Source organism: Bombus fervidus, chromosome 3 (assembly GCF_041682495.2).
Source record: "Bombus fervidus isolate BK054 chromosome 3, iyBomFerv1, whole genome shotgun sequence".
Lineage (NCBI taxonomy): Eukaryota > Metazoa > Arthropoda > Insecta > Hymenoptera > Apidae > Bombus > Bombus fervidus.
Window position 1 is genome coordinate 8,188,555 of NC_091519.1, and position 15,754 is coordinate 8,204,308.

At 34.5% G+C, this 15,754-nt stretch overlaps 1 protein-coding gene across 8 annotated transcripts in view; it reads right to left on the minus strand.

Moving 5' to 3' along the window:
* Positions 1 to 15,754, minus strand: part of LOC139985593 (phosphatase and actin regulator 2) — a 389,376-nt gene that overhangs the window by 28,865 nt on the left and 344,757 nt on the right. The window lies entirely within an intron of this gene.

Sequence of the window (15,754 nt, forward strand, 5' to 3'; positions counted from 1 at the left end):
CTTCGAGCGTTCGTTTACTTCTTTTTGAAGAAATTCTAGGTTGCATTACGGGTTGTAATAGTAGATGGAATATGAAATTGAACTTTCTAACAAATATTTGAACTGTATTGGCGATCTGTGACGAATATTTGTATTTATTTTGGTTATTGATAATAGAGAAAAAAATCCTTTTGAAGAAAATTCGCCCCCTTAGCTCTTAACTGTTTTAATTCCACTTTTAGAAACAGCGTAATTAATCAATCCACGTATGTCTCATTGATAGAAAGAAGACACATTTATGATAATATGACAAAAATGCTACTCAGAGAGAAACAAATATTCAGTCCTTTCAAGCCCTAACGCCACACGAGCATATTACACTGCATTTAAACTCAGTTTTCTTAGTTTACAAACTGGTGGACATAGAACAGTTTGAAACTAGGGTGGCGAATTGTATTGAAATATAGAGAACGAACAAATGAACATTTTGCTCTTAAAGAGCCACGTAAAAATACATTTCGTTATTAACATTAAAATTAATATCATAAAGTAAATTATTTAAAAAAATGTTAATTGTAAGTAAACTAAAAAGCGTTGGGAATTTCGCTGTGACGCGTTTCACAGATGGAAACGGGTGTTTTTATCGGCGAAGGAAACGGCCGGAGATGGCTCGGCATTAAATCGTCGAAACTCGGGGCGACTTCGTTTCCTGGCATTGCGTCGTTCTTCTTCATTATTTCGTTCGTTCTTCGTTTTACTGCGCTTTCCACGAGACACGTTTGGCTAACTCGGGAAATATCGTTGCGAGTGCGCCTCAAAATTGCCATTTCCACCTTTTACTCTCCAACTCGTGTCACACACACTAGGATAATAAGCTCGTGCGTTTATGATTCACGCGTAAACTACACTCTGCGTCACGTTCGCGACTATAACGAGCTTTATGAGCCACGGAAAAAATTGGTAACGCGTCGCGTTCATGCGAATTAGGCTATAGCTGTTACCTTGTCCAGTAAAATATTGCACGACTCCTCTTTTTCTTCATTTGCATCTCTTCTTTTTTTTTTTTTTTTTCAAAGATATCTTCGTGATGTCTACGTGATTAGAGGAACGAGCTTCCCTACTTTTACGAGTTTCATGACGAGTTTGTAATGAAAATTTGTTTGTAAGAATTTTTTAAGCGAATAATAAATCACGACAGAGAAAAATAAATGGAAATTTATTCGCCACTAACGAATCAGTTTTTATAGAGGTAACGATTGGTTCGTGCGATTTTTCGATCGTTTGCGGCAGGTAATTAGGGCAATTGATGAGATTACCTATTCATGATTTTTAATTCATTTGAGGAGGATGGTTCTAATGGAAATTTGTCACACGTATTGAATAAATGAATACCGATAGGAGGTAACAGATGGGAATACGATTAGTATTACTATCCGTTTTGTTCAATTAATTTAATTCAAGTGATAATCCATGCAGATAACAACAAAAGTTGTTATCTTAATTTCTCAAGTGGTAAAAATCGATATATTCTAACGTTTCACATTAGTTTCAGAATCAACGTATAGATAAACGTTGTTGTCGATGCATCGTGCATCACGCTTCAAATATGTACATAAAGCGGAAAATATTTACAGTGGTAAACAAAGGATTGAAGATAGAAATAAATCGGAGGATTGCCAGATGTTGATTCAGATCGTTGACCAGTGGCTTCGCGTCGTGATTCTCTTTTTGTCTCATCCTTTCGCGTAGAAATCGCGAAACTTTATTTCGAACGGGACGTCATCGGTGACTAAACTGCAGATTTCTTGCAGATTTTCATCTCGAAAATAAACGAATCTCGGTCATATCTTTTTAAACGTTTCATTTTTAATAATCGCTTGCAAAAAATCGTAGGGATCAAGGAGAACTTACATATTTTAAATTTAATATTTTTATCTTACTATGCATTCTCAAAGTAACAGTTGTCAATTTTACAAATTACACCAACTGAGTAATTCTTTAACTAACGTCCAGCTTCGTCAGTCAACACCATCGATCATTTATTTTAACGACTATTTGTCAAACAGCTCTCGATTCATCGTCCTAATTAAGGATGTCGACCAAAATGTAGCTTTTGACAATTCAGCGTAACTCTATCGCATACCAAATCCTCGATTCCACAAAGCCGAAAATTGAAATCGAGGCGAAACAACGCGCGGAAAAGAATTTCACGACTTCTATTTTACTCTTCGAAATCCCATCAAACGTTTCGTATAAATTCCACACACGATCCCCTCAATTTCCACGTACAAACATCGACAAACAACGAGGATCACGTGTCAATATTCTCCTCGATCGTTCGTCACCGCAACGGTTATTCGTCAAAAAGTCCGCAAGAACGTTTGAGATCGCGTGTAACTGGTGCACAAAATAGCATGGGTGGAGGGAAAAAGAGACAAGATCGGAAAAAATTCGATGGACGAGCAGTGTCGGGATCGTAATTAAAGGCTACAAAGCGTCAATGCAGAATAGCACGTGGATCGCAGTCGAGGATGAAATCATCCCGATTCGGCAGTGACAGATCACCGCGTGAAACGAGATTTTCGTCAGCTTTGGCCTTCTCCGCTGTCGGATTTTCCTCGCGGAGTTCCGCGATGCTTTGGAACTGTGCCAATGGAACTTCGAAAGAGGATCGTCGACGACGGCGACTCAGCTAATAACGTCAACAAAATGTAACGAATTAACGTGGAACGAAGGTCGACGGATACGAGGAAAGAAAATTTGACTAGGTTAGAGGAAATGTAACGTTGTGACGAATGATATGCGGAAGAATATATTTTAATGGATTTTCTGCTTTTAGTTTTTATTTTTGGATTTCTCTTTTTTTATTGGAGAATAACATCGAAGGTACAAACAAAGAAAGGGTATCTTTGAAGGTCATACCTTCGAAGGAAGGCAAATTTTGCCCTTAGATAGTAAAGTAACCTTAATATTATATATTTTACATACACAATTAATACACCTTCAGTCAAGCATAAAAAATATCAGCAAAATTAAATAACATTACCTTCACGATATTGTCAATTCTGTAACCTTGAACTACAAATCACGCACGCTAGGAGGAGATTGAATTTTCATTTCATTGGCATAATCGGATGAAGAGTTTTACAAGCTCTAGAATGTAAGTGTCTTCAACTATAGAAAGCTTATCAAATCAATATACATCGTTATTCAAATATATGAAATTAATTTTTATATATGTAATATTTAATAAATAAAATCATAGAATAATTTGAAAGACTACACATCTATGCAAAGGGAAAAAATATCAAACTCCCTAGTTAAGGGCTAAAGAAGTATTTTTTCTGAAATTATCTGAAATCAAACGGCTCAAAAATGCTTGACTTTACTACTGAAATCGATCCAAACCTCGTGAGGATTCTCGCTTTTTCAAATATTTTTACCTTTACTTTACTATAACACCCATTTTCCATACAATTTCATAAAAAATGACTGCAAACCCAAGCAAATCAAGCCACAATCACTATGAATTCATATTTTCAGATATTTCTTTTAAAAGCAATCAAATCTTCGTAACAAGGATTGAAATTAACGAGATTAAATATTTCTTTCGCGATCGCAATTCAATCGATAAGCACAAACACGAACCTGACAATTCTTTTCACACGCGTTTGTCGTTCCGCATACCCAGCACGTTCAGAGCAGACTGTTAGAAACTAGAAACCTCCCGCAGCTCGAAATAGATTAGAAACGTCGGGCGGATTGCGCGACCATCGCGACCTTCTCGACGTGCGTGTCTCGTTACCCCAGATTCCTCATAGTCGCGAGCTGTCGCAAAGACAATCGAGTTTATTGAGCTCATTGTCTGGGATTTAGTCGAAAGATAACAGTGCTCGTGATTGCGCTGTGATTACAAAACACGATCTCAATATTCTCCAAATTTTCGTAATTTTCTAATAAATTCTCTGTTGTATAATAATTAAGTAATAAATCAAGTTAGGAAACTGATAAGTTACAAATTATAGATCATAACTTCTCTTTTATAATTTTACAACTTTAGGTCAGTTAGGATAATAAGCTAATTAATTAATTTATGAAATTTAGAAAAACTTACAGAACTTGATTTTCTTTATTATCAAATTTGCCTTATTATCAAATAATTATAAAATTGATTCCATCGTGCTAAAGAGCTTTAGAGATAAATTAAATCGGTCGATTTATACGCGAAGGAAATTTATAAACTTGTGTATATTTGGTCAATTGTATTATTTGAACGCCGTTGGGAAATTTGCGAAAATATCAAAAAATTCACGATTTTTTTTATTTATTTTAAAATAAATATCGGTATATTAATTTTTATTTTGATTTAATACATGGACATGTTTCCTTAAAGCAAATTTACTGATAGGTGATTAGTATGATAAATAATCCAATAATCCAATATTTCGTAAAGTTTCATCGTTCAAAATAGTAGTGTAGTTTTATTCCATTTATTATTATATTATTAAAATGTAGTTAAAAGTATTTCGTTATGTGTTGATTTTCATGACCAAAGAAGATATGATTTTCAATATGAAAATTCTAAGAATTGTAATATATTGCATGCATCGAACGATAGTTTTTGTTACGTTTTTCAACTTCATCAGTCAGTGTTAATCGTACGAGTGATTCTTTCACACAAATGAAGAAGAAATCAAAGACATATCTCTTCGTAGACATAAATGTACAATAGAAGTTTTAAACATGCTTATCTTATATTTTAAAATATATGTTTCTCTTGTTGAGAAATTATAAAATAGAATCAAAACGTTCAGTTTATCTACAGACATTAAGTTAACGTTTCCCATAATTCGTCATATTTATATCAGAGTACATTCGATTTTATTTTCATACATAGCTCCATCTAAGGGACGTGTAGCGCCAAGTTATTCAGACTTATGTAAGCAATCGTGGTTAAAATATACAATAAAGCAGTGACTAATATGATTTCTAAATTTTTGAGTTATGTGTTTAAGGTATACATTATATATTTATTATACATTTACAACAGTACATTACATTTTTCATTTTATAAACACTGTCCATCTCTTTCGTGTTCTTTTTCTTTACATTTAATTTTTCTCGGTATTGTACTGAAATTATTGTACTTGACATCATCATCGTTTAAAATATCTTCTCTGTTCCTGACAATGCAATCTAATTTTCGAGGAAGTTCTCAAGCTACCATTAACCTTTTCTTTGAGAAACTCTATTGTTTAAATTATTATTTGTATTTTTATACACTTGAAAACTTTTAAATGTTCCTAGTTTTTAATATTTGTAATACCCACATTATTAATTTGATATTTAATATTTTTTCTCTTTTAAGAACAGTCAAAGATCATATTCTTTTTTAAGATAATTTTCGCAATTTCTTAATATCTCTCAATATTTTCGCACATCTTGTACCAATTCTTTACCACTTTAATATTTAATGCATTTCTTCGAAAAAGAGGCAAAGATTGTTAAAAAAAATGTCCTATTTTCAAACATTTCATTAATAATAATACACGCTCTGTAAACACTTCTCACCATTTTAACATTTGTCGAACGATTTTCCTTGTTTTAGAAACAGTTGGTGATTTATCGATCCGAGTTCAATGTCTCGAAGAAGCGAGATTGGAATTAGAACGATACGAACGATTTACTCACTGGCAATTATATGTAAATTTGTCGTGTCCAAGAAGAGGCACGACCGAAATAATTCACGAACTGTAGCAGAACGGACGCAACAACTTTCTTGCTGGCTTAAGTCGAGCTAACATTGAGTCATGTTGCTCGAAATTCCATCCGAGTTTTCTATGCCAAGTGCAGCAGCCTATACGAATCACGTATGCGTTGTCGTATATTCATTTTTTCGTTTCAAATGACACAATCAAAAATATATCTACGTGAAATAGTTGTACGTTCTTTTTAGATAAATATCGTAAGAAAAAATAACATGTGATGCATAAAACTAAAAGAATCTCAGTAATGATTTGTTAGAAATTTTATTAATAAATCAAAAATTACAATTTAGTTGCAAGGTTATTCTCTTCGATTCATCAAACATGTAAGTGGTAACTGACAGTACAAGTCAGACATTTGATGAAACAATTTTGTTACAATTACCAGACTGCGGATGCAAATTGATATTTTTATAAATAAAACTAAAGAAATGGAAGCTAAATGATAGTTTGTTTTACCTTCTAAAAATTATACAACGTATATCATATTTAGGACATTTTACATATTTCTGCACGTTTGGTCTATTCTCTGCATTTCCGTACCTTCAAATTTCTCACGGATCCATAAAGATTCGTAGTCCAATGATTACTATAGTTAGTATTATAATACGAAGAAAGAGAAAATGCGGGAAAGAACTCATTTGTTCTATCGATATCTCCCCGATTTCTTTTTTCTCGTACACGTGAAGATGGTGTCGCGGAGAATTATGTCGTGGACACGATATGCGCGACGAAACGACGCATAATAAACGAGGCCGTTTAACACGGTGAACATACTGGTTCGTCGTGAATTATTTCTGCCCGGCACGCGGTTGTTGAAAACACAGGAAAAACAGGAGAAACCGGGTGTGAAAATTACGGACGGCGCAAACTCTCCAGCCGCGAGTTCTATAAATAATTCGACGCATCTTCGTACCACGAAAATTCCCGTTAATATTTCATCGTCCCTTGCGTGGACCCTGGTTCTCGAAAGGTGGAACGTATTAAGCTTCCTGTTTGGAAAAGGGAACTTCCGTTTAATGCTTGTTCGAATTGTTCTTTATTTTATGAGCCACGGTATAAAGGAAAGTACACGGTATAGGGGAGGAAAAACGGTACTTCAGGATATAACAATGGAGGACAAAACAAAGTTTAAAATTGATGCTTATGTCCTGTGTAAAATTGATTCTTATGTTTGAGTAGGTATTAGCAACTTTTATGCTTCACATTTTTCACGATTTTTTGTAACAGACATCTATCTTGGATTTTACAAGGAGGATCTCTCTCTGCGTGTAAGCAGACAAGAGACGATTATTTGTGAGGATAAAGCGGACCTGTGGAATGATACTTTGTCAGAAACTGAGTCTCGAGTGATAAAATAGTATTACACGTTTTTAATTTATTTACGCATAATTTACATGACTTTAGTAGTTTCAAAGGGATTTTTCTCATTGCACAGACGCAATTCAGAAGTTTCAAAGGCACAAATCAACCACCTTATATGTTCATGAGGCGATTCTTTATTGACGCAGATCCGGTGGAAACAGATCGCTTGTCGAAAGATTGCGTTCATCGCTTCGAAATTGTGATGACGTGCTTGTGGAACTATTCGTGCGTCTTTCACCATTAAGATCATTACATCATCATCTGGAATCTCATATACACATAACTATATGGTCTATTGAGATCACCGAGACTTTAAACTGCCGATTAAATAGATGAACTAAAAGTCGTCGTTTCCTACGGATTTCTTATTTTATATTTTCTTTTTTTTCTTTTTGTAAACAAAATTAATAAAACTCAAGCTTGCAACAAGATACTCTATGACACACTAAATATTTATTAAATGCATCTAAGATAAAAATAAATGAATATAAAGTAGTTAAAATGAAGTTAATCTTCAACTGACGTGGTGTGCGTTAGATAGTTAAAAGAAAATAATATAAGTAAAAAGTGGGAAAAACAAGACATAATATATTGGGCATTGTATTTAAAAAAGAAACGCGAAACATCTTCCAAAAAATATTGCACAAAAAATCTAATAAAGAAGAATATAATTATTAACACTTTCTTTTTAAATCGTGACAATTTTATTCAACGTCTCCTTCCCCTCACAGCAAATGCTTCACAATTAATTTCAAGCTGTCGCGTCGAGGCTAACCAATTCACCCACGCTAATAGAATTTCCATTTTCCCCAAATTTACATCTGTTACACCATGGACCGTATCGTTGGAAACGAACCGAGGATCGCAGGGTCGGGAAGTCGGTGGAAACCGAGTGGTAAACGTGTCTGTCGCACGAAAACACGACAACGGGGGTGGAGCGTACGTATCGATCGTTACCTCTCGTCGTGAGTTCCATCAGAAACGATAATGCTAAACTGCAGATTCGCGTCGTTGGGTCGGCAACGCGTGCAATAAAGGCCAACGTTATCTGGCAGTAGCATTGTTTACGGTTCGCTCGAGTTTCGACTATGCTTCGCCGATTTTTCTCTCTTTCTCTTTCGTATCGCCGCTTTTCCTCCACCCCTCTATTTTCAACGACTCGAAACTCGCTCGAAACTGTCTGCTCGAAAAAAAAAAAAAAAACTCGACAACCCGTCGGATAATTGCGTTCAGAAAACGGAACGAGTCCGTATTTGGCTTTTGGCCGATCTTATCGTTTCTGATATCCTCTTTCTGTCTTTTGTTACCGTCGCATATTAGCCGGAGACTCGAATGAAAGCAGACGAAATTCAATTGGACGGTGTTTATCGCAAATAGTGGAAATTGAATTCCGTGACTTGATACGTTTTAGGGATTACGTTGTGAATTATAACGGGGTTAATCGAAGAGTTTCGAAAGAAATACAAGGATGTTACGATTAATATAGGTAACATTGTTACCAAGAGTGTGAGATGATATTAGATATTATGAAATATAGACACGAGAAAATTATTCTGTAAGCGGAGGAGGAAATAAGTAAAACAATACTGGCATGCCATTTTTTCATGACCGATAAGCCTTACATCTGCATCACGAAACAATTATTTTCCAATAGCAATGCGTTGTCCATTGTTTCGCTGTTTTTAAATCAGCGATATATCTTTTTGCCACAATGTACCATTTCGTTTAAAATTAACGAATCTTTTCGACGTCGATAATTTCGTATATTTTATTTAATATAATACTGTATTTAATATGAAAGCATGCAATTTAAAAAAATTACTTCAGTAGAATATGATAATGATTTCATCGATACATTTCCAATGACTATTTCGTCATACAATTAAGAAATATTTAATTTATATTTAATCCAACGTCAGTTGCAGAATTAATTTTACTTCGAAATAACATTTTTCTAAAAATTCCTATCTTATCCACGAATCGCCAATAAACAAACGATGCAGTATGACATATGTACTCGCGTTCATCCACAACCGATGAAATTTTATTTTACGAGCACATAACATGCAATTGTTCCTGTCAAATTACTCTTCAAACAGTTGGCGAAATGGTATTCTGCCGGGGAACAACAATTTTTCGAAATATCTCTGTCATTCAACACGCACGACCCACTTTCTCGCTCCACCACATGTTCATAAATATTCTTCTCAAGAACGAACGAAACAACGGATGAGAAAACAATAGAACCGGTTAATAGCGTTTCCCAGTTTAAACAAGAGAATGTAATCGGTTTTATATGTACATTTTCTTTTTTAACCACGAAATATGAAAACGTGCTGTTCTTCGTGTTTCAAAATTCATTAAAAATCCATTTCGAGCGGGTGTATAAAATAATGCAGGCCACCACGAGTTCGCCTCGTGACGGAGAAAGATGTTTTTTCGTTCAAGCCGCACCGTTTTATGACTGTTATCGAAGCCCTCCTCCGTTTTCCGATACATCTTTCATTATATGTGCACGCTGCTTTCGTGTGTCATTGAAAATTGGGTGATCGATTCGTCGATTTTTACCAGAAAGAAAAAGACGAGACAAAGTTCCGATAGAACGATATTTTGCGAAGCTCCTTTTCGACGAAAAAACATTTAAAGCAGTTGGTCGTTCTAAAATTTAGGATACAGATGAAAGTATTTGTTATTTTGAGGGTCTAAATATTTAGTTTATTTTATACATACAAACCAGTACAAAAAGCTGTATAAAGTTCTGACCTTCTAAAGTCTATAACGTTTTACTTCGTAAAACAAATTGTGTGATGAGAAATTGTACATATTAAATGTCTTCGTAAGGAGCATAAAATAACAAAAGTACAATTCAACAGTGCAAACATAGTACTCAAATTTACACTAAAATAAAATCTCTGTTTTCCTTTCTAATTTTGGTTTATGAACTAAATTCTAAACTTTCTAAAGCTTATAACATTTTACCTCATAAAACAAATTGTGTGATGAGAAATTGTACACATTAAACGTCCTCGTAATGAGAAAAAGTAACAAAAGTACAATTCAACAGTTCAAACATAGTACTCAAATTTACACTAAAATAAAATCTCTGTTTTTCTTTCTAATTTTGGCTCATGAACTAAACGTTTTAAGCTTATAACTTTTTACCTCATAAAACAAATTGTGTGTTGAGAAATTGTACATATTAAATGTCCTCGTAATAAGTATAAAATGACAAAAGTATAATTCAACAGTTCAAACATAGTACTCAAATTATAATAAAATAAAATCTCTATTTTTCTTTCTGATTTTGGTTCATGAACTAAATCCTAAACCTTGTTCCAAACAGTATTAGAAAACAGTCAAAGTAGGCACTAGTTTGTAGCTTCGTTAAATGTTTGAATAATATTTCAAGATATTGCTACAGTTGATATAATATTATATTAAACTCACGAAAGGGAGCAGAAAGTGAAGACGATACAAGTTGAAAGTACCCATACTGTCTTCAAAGTTGACAGAGATATTCGGTTTGAGCCGAATGCAAGTAGCTAGTGAATTTGTCGCGACGTTCGAGTTCTGATAAGCTGCCATCCGTTTGAAACTTAATTCTCACCCGCTCCTGTTCCGCTTCACCGCGAGTTTTAGTTATTGCTCGAATTAGTGGTGTGCGAACACCGGCGAAAGTTCCATAGAACAGTTCAATTTACCCTACCCGAGGCCACACTATTCGCACACTTTCCTTGTTATACTTGTATCTTATTGCCGTGTCACTGCTCATACGATTTCTGTAATTTCTGATGGCGTGGTGCTAACTTTCTGCAAAAACGAATCTGGAGGAAAGTGCTCTCTCACTTTCTCTCTCTCTCTCTCCCTCTGTGTGTATGTGTGTGTGTGTGTGTTTAAAATCAGGAATTGCGTGTTGAGACTATCGCTTCTCTTTTTACCACAGGTAAATTTAATAATATTATAGTAATATATAAGACGTAATTTATTGAATTTGACGACTAAATTATTCGTAAATTTTTCATCTCTTAGTTACAATCTAATCAAGATTAGTTCGTCATTATACATCAGACGGTAAAGGTACGCTGTTTTGTTTCAGTTCCGTTCAGATTTTTAAAGTAAGAATCAAACAAGACGTGAAGAAATGATACAAAAGAATGCCATGAAATTCGGTTTACGATAAATTCAATAGTACTCTTTGGATTGATAAAGGCGGATAACAACACAAAATGCATAAGTATAAACGCGTAATTTTATGTTTCGTATTTTTCTTAGAATCTTTTAATGAAGCATTTATCGACTTTTTGCTACATGATACAAAACTTAATCTTATCTTTACTTATAAAACACATTAAATTACGGGACGCCCTGTATACTTTGTACAGAGTGATCATTGCCATTAGTTGCATACAAATTTTAGATTAATCGTTTGTCGCTAAAAATGCGAGATCTAATGATCTCAAGGGTAATATATCCTTTGTTTCTTTCCATACTTTAACTTTTAAATTCTCAATATATCATCTTCCTTTCACATCCAATCTTCTAACTTTTTGGACTGATTATCAGACTTCTATTCCTGCATCAGAGTTCAATGAAAACCATAAACGAAGAAGTTCAAGAAAAGAACGTAAAACATGGTAATCAATCAAACAGCGAAGTGTAAAAAAAGCAACACGGATCATTTGTTCTGGCTTCATCAACCGCGGAAACTCGGTGGAAGAAAGTTGAATCAAAAAAGAAGGATATGACGTAAAACTCCGAAGGAAACGGCGAGAAGAACATCGAAGAATAATCAAGAATAGTGAGATAACGGGGTTCATTGTGTGATCCCCGTGGGATAATTCAACTTTCATCTCGGTTTCACTGATACGACCGGGTGAAGGAAGCCGTAGGTGGCAAGTAATCTTCGAGACGAAGATCGCGGTTGAACGAAGCGGGTAATGCGGCGTTAAACGGTCGCGAGAATTCTTCGGAATATGTGCCAATAAAAATTTGTAGCGTCTTGAGCTCTTTCATCTTTCTTCACTTCCTTTTTGCGAAGAAACGTTTTGAAAGAGATAAGGATAATCTTTGAATATTTTGTGTGCTGGGGAATTACGTTGAGCGATAAATTACGTTAAAAATCATAAACCAACAGATACTTTTTATAGATTAAAAGAGATTATAATCAATATAATGTATAAAACAGGACGCATAATAATAATGTACATCTGTCAAGAAATTAAAGTTGAGTATGTCTGACTGGATACAGTCCGTTTCTACTTATACCGTATTCAATGTCTTCTTTCTAGCGTCTTAACCACACATATCAATTATTATTCATACACGTATATAGCTGCCATAATATGACATATACAAGCCACCACAATCTTGGATTGTAATTTAAAAATTAAAAGAATATTCGATCTTGCTTTGGCTAAACATTTTCCGAAATACAACATTCGCGTAAAAGTAACCAATAAATAATTACTCAAATGTCAATCATCGACCACAAATTACGTAAAAGAATTCGTTATTTATGTCTGGTAAAACTACAAAGTTAAAGCGCGAGGAAGAAACAGAAAAATAAGCTTCATTTTCTTCACGTGTATGGAAAAATCGCAAGGTTTCGATTCATCTATTCTTAATCTCTGGAATTTGTTTATTCAGCAGACGATGACGCACAGCATTCGACGAATTACTTAAATCGGCCCAGTGAAACCTCGCAAATATGTGGAGTCAGCGCGATCGATATAACATCAACAGAGAGGAGGAATTTCAGCTGGAAATTATCGTGTGCCATGAGCAACCCAATGCAACCGCAATGTTATCATTTCAAGAGGTTAGATGTCGTGATGCTATATGCCGTATGCCGCATCTTGTTTGCACCTTGGTCGATTTTACGTGATAAGAGCTTGTTACATGCCTTGAGATATCGCTACAGCAGCTTGAACGGAAAGCAACTGTACATGGAAATCTACCGTATGGAAAGTGGCGATAACCGTGTTACGATTGCAGGTGGCGGAAGTTTTAAATATCGAAGAGTATTTATATTTGATCGTGGCAGTTGTGTGAAACGGGAATTGGAAAATTTGATTTTATATGGAATCTTTGGGTCTCCTAGTCTGAATATATACAGTAGAAGTTTTAGATTTTTGTTATCTACTCTATCAATCAATTCTGTATAGTTTCGAATTTTAAATAATTTAAACATTTTAATTTTAAATATCCGATTATCCAAATATTTAAACTTGCGAGTTGCTATCGAATTGTTCAATTTTTTTGATTTTCGACTCATCGATCTTCGAATTTCTAAACTCCCAGATTCAAATATTGAAATCTTCAAATGCTTGAACTTCAAATTCTTACGCTCTTACAGAAATGGAATTCAGAAATTTCGTAATATTTCTTGTTACATCTGGATGAAATGGTAACAGAAAACAATGGTTTCTGGTATGTAATTGGTCACAAATACACTTATACGAACTTTTCTGACTGTAAGTTACCTGATATAACCATTGCCTGGCTTCCTAAGCGCTTTATGTGTTCCTTGTTATCGATCATCAATTCAATTACAGGTATATTTTGCAATGAAATACACCAAGTTCTTAACGCTACTAAATTACTAATTGAGAAAATATTCGACACAAAGAAATATTCGATGTAATTAACCACAATTTAATCAAACTCAATTGTCACAAATATAATCGGTTGGCTAAAAAATTAATAAAAAAATCCAAATTAATTAAAACTATTTCTACTTTGAACCCACTCTAAGATGTAAAACTATCTTCAAACAAAAGCTCCCGTTTTTTCAGATGAAATATACGATAGCAGAAACGAGCTCACCAGCGTACTAATTACTAGGTGAAATATTAATATTTTTCCAGGCAACACCTGACGCGTATCGTGAATTTCAGCAATTATCTCATGGTACGATATGCTTGAATAGCCGAAACGCACGAACTACCCCTAGTTAATCGTCCGTAATTTATATTGGTCTTGGAATTTTCACGGTAGCCCGATATAGAATATCGTGTTAGATGGAACTATTTGACTCGGCAGTAGTATATGTCGCTCTGAGGTCGGACATGTCGTGATGCGGCTTCCACCTCGTCCTGATTAAACCAGACACCTCTACTTTCTGTCCCAGACGAAGCGAAACGTTTCAAACATCCCCGAAATTCTCAACTACGCTCATTGCCACTGGACCGACTGTAATTAACGAAATTGCACGTGTCGGTTTGTGATGCGATTTCACCGTCCAACGAATTCAGCGACTTTGAAATTTTGATGGGATTAAGAGATTTTGATAGGAGGAAGATTGAAATTTGAATATTTTAATATGCCAAAGGAGATAAGACATTATCGAGGTAAGAGTTCATTCGAATATATTAATGAAAAAATAAATTTTTACAAAATGAAGCAAAAAAAAGAAAATAAATCGATAATCCATAATTCGCCCTTGAAATCTAATGTACCGCGAGCAAATAAATCGAAACACCGATTCGAATCTTTTAATAGCCCTAAGAGTTACCGCCTACAAGATCTATTTTGCCACTCGTCAACAAAAGAAAGAGCTCCAGCTAAAGTGCAGCTTTTCTTTTTATCATCGGCATATTATTAATAAAAATAGTCGACCCTTTTATGATACAAAGTAGTACGAGAGGGCTTTGAGAAAGCTATAAAGAAACATGGCACACAATAAATGTTTTATTTTAGTTTATACCATAGGAATTATTAAAATTCATTACGAATAAACATGTACGTAGTATATATTATATTACGAACATAAATTGCTTATTTTCTAAGTTCTTCCTGCTATTGCTACACTTTATCACATCGCGAAAGGAAGTTGATGTTCACAATATCCGAACAGATAACTTAATCGTTACTATAAAGAATATATAAAATTGAAATGACGAGTTAACTCGTTTTTCCCCATTAATCCTGTTCTGCGTACCAATTTCTATATTCCTTTCGTCTCTTTTTTTACTTTTTAGGAAAAATAACGCAAAACTTCTCATTATCTCATTCTTTGCATGTTCCTATATCAAAGTTAACGCAGTGGTTTTAAATATTAAAGTTTTAGGTTTGCTTACACATTTATCGAATAACCGCAGAATTTTGGTTGCCCACGTAAGAGTTAAAACATTAAGTATTATAATTATAATAGTTGGCGGACATAAAATAAGTTCATAAAATAAGAAGTATAAAAAAACACCATAATTTCATAAAATGAGTCTATATATATAATAAGAACAACGGATAAATATAATACGTATCACAGAATAGGTGACTGCTATCAATTCAGTACAAAAGTTTTTAGTACAAAAGTTACTGAGTTTCATAGTTTATCAATTTTGAACTTTCCTTTATCAGCTACCGTATCTTAAATCTAATCCGCCAAAATCTACTTTCCAAGTTCTACGACACGTACAAAGCGTGCACCCCAGAGGCATTCACGCACAACTGGCAAAACATTTCTCGTCCAATTATTAAGCTGGTTACTACAAAGCACCATCGATTCCGCAAACCGACTCAAAGGAAGAAAAAGTTGCTATTGTCGCAGGGCCAACGAACTCCGAGCGAATCTCGACAAAACCGACGACAAAACAGCGCGGAGAACAACGCGGAACGATTCAGAGGAACGTACTCTCCTCTGGCTG